Source organism: Puma concolor, chromosome B1 (genome assembly GCF_028749965.1).
Source record: "Puma concolor isolate L17-30 chromosome B1, mPumCon1.1.hap2, whole genome shotgun sequence".
Taxonomy (NCBI): Eukaryota; Metazoa; Chordata; class Mammalia; order Carnivora; family Felidae; genus Puma; species Puma concolor.
In genome coordinates, this window is record NC_141670.1 from 194,801,484 (window position 1) to 194,805,145 (window position 3,662).

Genomic DNA, 3,662 nt, shown 5'->3' on the forward strand with positions numbered 1-3,662 from the left:
GAGTATCTTTTCCATTAAGATTCCCACCCCCCCCGCCAATGCAATATTATAAGAATAGACCCCTTTAACTATCATCTCTATGTTTCTTTACATGTAGCTCTTTACTCTGTCCAGAATTTGTTTTTGCATATGGAGTCAACTGAGGATCTCTAGCAAATTGTCCTCTCAGTGCCATAATATGCAGTGGAAAGAGCAGCACATTGATTAATTGTATCTGTCATGGCTGTTGGATAGGAGAATGGCAGAACGGATTCATTAATAAATGCTCACAGAGCCCCTCGCTACCCTTTGCTGGACAGACTTTAAGGGCTGGGAAGGCTGAACAATACAAGCAGTGTCCTGGGATGGGGATACAATATAAGTTGCAAAGGAAGCAACTTAATACAAAGATAAACAGGAAAATATAAAGTAGTGATAAGTGCCGTGAGAAACCAGTAAAATGGGGCAATCTGATGAAGAAAGAGGGTTTCCTTAGCTGCTGTCGCTAGGGAAGACTTCTCCAAAGAAGTGGTAGTTAAGTAGCGACCTAAGTGATGAGCAGAAGCTCGGCTTAACGAGTCTGGGGGAAGGAAACTCTGGAGACTGAAAAGCAAGTACACAGTATCTAAGGTTGCTGAGCTTGGTATATTTGCAGTCAGAATGAAGACACAGGTATTGTGAGGAGGAAAGAGAAGGCTGTCGAGGTAAGCAGGGTCCAGATGGTGTTTGCCCTTGTAGAGCCTGGTTTAAAAAAATAGGTTTTATTATAAGTGATGGGGAGAGACACTGGAAGATTTTGAGCAAGGGCTCCCTGTGGTGTGGTTTACAATTCACATCATTATACCTGCCATGCCACAAGCTGCCACCAGAGGGAGACAGGGAGAGATGGGGCAGTCACCCCTCAAACTCTCCAATTCATATCCTTCCCCTCAGGAAATCACCTTCAATTAGGGTATTACCTGCTTCAAGGGAAGGCAATGCCCAGGAGGGGAAGAGTGTGTGTGAATAAGGGAAGAGATCAGAAACTTTGTCTAATTAAAAAAAAAAAAAAAAAAAAAAGGTGGGTGTTAAATAGAGCTTTACGGACACATGTCTGAGATTGTTTTCAGTAGCAACCAAAGAAAGATGCATCCTCAGGACCGACCAGCTGGTTAGTTCCCAGGTAGCCATGCAAACCTCACAGGGTGGCAGGGACTCTGGTGACTTTTCTAGGAGGTATGGACCTGGCTCAGCAAGTTTGGGAGTTTGCTGTTTTATTAGTGATTCCTGAGACAATGGGATGAGAGAGGCTGAACTACAGTCACCTCTGAAGAGACTGGCATCTACAAGCCAGGATAGCCATGTACCAGATTATAACAAGACCGCCCCCACCCTGTCCCCTGACAGGCAGGTATGCCCTGGTACATCTTCGCTCCAAAGAAACAAAACCAGAAGTCAAACTTTGCCAGCCACATGCTTGGTGAATACAGCATATGTAAAACAGGTGAAAATGCTTAATGGTAGCCGGCTCTGATTTTCATGGTGGAGACAGCTGCCAGGTCAACATGAATTTGGTGGTGGGGGCAGGGGGTGGTTCCCTACCGGCAGTCCTTGAATTAGCACAACCAGTGCTGGCCTTAGTGGCTCTCTTGTCTGCCGGTCTCAGCTTGCTGCTTCAGAGAGAGGGTGTTGGAATAATACAAGTGAGTTCTAATCGTGGCTGGGTGTCCCGCCAACTCTGTGATCTCGGGCAAGTGACAGCCTGTCTCTAAAAGGGGATGATGGGATCACACTGCCCACTTCCTAAGCTTTACATCCTTCATCTCTAAAAGGGGATGATGGGATCACACTGCCCACTTCCTAAGGTTGTTGTAGGACTAAATGAGAACACACGTGGCAAACTACAATGGCGGCTTTCATCCTGTTGTCAATGCTCCTTTTTTTATTGACAGTCTTTCCCTATATGCACTCAGTTAATCTGTTGGATTACGCTTGTTTGTTTGTTTTCAGTATTTAATTCTAAATAGGCAATCCTCTTCCAGATATGGGGGTGGGTGGGTCACTTCCTGTTTACTAAGTACTGACAGTGCCACCCTGTGGAGGCCACCACCCCCTTCCCCTTGAGTCACTATCTAAGCTTCCAAAGCAGGAACCCTCAGGCCACTACCTTCCAAACTCCATCACCTGGATCTTGGGTAATTATTCAATTTCACCATTACCTTAAGCAGAATCCTGTAAATGGCAAAAATGGGTGGGTCAAATTTTCTTACAGGAAATGTGTTGGAGAGAAAAACGTGCAATCAGGTTAGGTGCCAGTAGATGACGAGCTTATTTTTAAAACTATTGAAACACATGCATCAAAATTCACATGCAGCAAAACAATTGGGATTATGTCTTAGATTTTAACATAGCAGAAGTTGGGACAAAGTTGCTGATATGAAGACTTTAATGGCAAAAGAGAAACATCTTCAACATTTTAGACTCAAAAGAACATATTCCTCGCAAGGGAATGTGATCTAAGATCTGGGTCACTGACCACATTGACTACGGCGGCTTGACACGTTGCGGAATTCTAAGACAACACTGTCGCCATTTACGCGGTGACTAAAAGGGATGTCAAAATTTTAACTTGGCTTAGAAAATACACAGCTATGATGAATACTCCAAAGGCAAAATTAAAGTTACTCAATGACTGGGAGACAGGTGGTAACCCATATACATCCTGGAACTAGGAGAGTAAATGGCAACCACAGTTTTCTTTTTTTTAATTAAAAAAAAATATATATATATATATTTTTATTTGAGAGATAGCACGCAAGAGCACGTGCTCAGGAGTGGGGGAGGGGCAGAGGGAGAGCAGAGCCTGATGTGGGGTTTGTTTGATCCCATGAACCGTGAGGTCATGATCGGAGCTGAAATCATGACCTGAGTGAAAACCGAGAGTCAAACGCTCAGTTGGCTGAGCCACCCAGGCACCCACAAGTTTTCTTTTTATTATTATTATTATCTTCTTAGGTTTTCTTTTTAAATAAAGCAAAAACATGAGTATACTTCAGTTAAACATTGCTAGCAGTCAGTCTATATATTTCTGATAGGCCAAGAGGAGTTTGTATTTAAAAAACTTTCGCCTGCACTCTAGCCATTTCCTGGCATCCATGAGCGTATTTTACATTTTCAAGTAGAAGCTTCAAAGTCAATCAATATCATGTGATAATTATAATCAGTCTGGGAAATACCTCAACTATGCTGCCTTTTGGCTTATTCCCTAAATGACTTTGGGGAGTGAGAGAAGTGACAAGAGAACCCACTCATATCAAAAATACCATAAGACAACTGTATTAGTTAGAGTTTTCCAGAAACAACCAATAGGAGATATATAGATGTAGATATAAAGATATAGATATAGATCCCATCGGTTCTGTTTCTCTGGAGAACCCTGACTAATACGTATATTTATAGCCCTGTCAGGCAAGAAGAGTTGATGTTGCAGATGAAGTCTGAAGGCAGTCTGTTGGAGAATTTTCTCTTACTTGGGGGTGGTCAGGTTTGGGGTGGGGGGTTTGTTTTTGTTTTTGTTTTAGTCCTTTGACTGATTGGATGAGGCCCACTCACCTAATGGAAGACAATCTGTTTTACTCAAAGTCCACCAATTTAATGATAATCTCTTCCACAAACACTCTTGAAGAAATGCCCGGAATAATGTT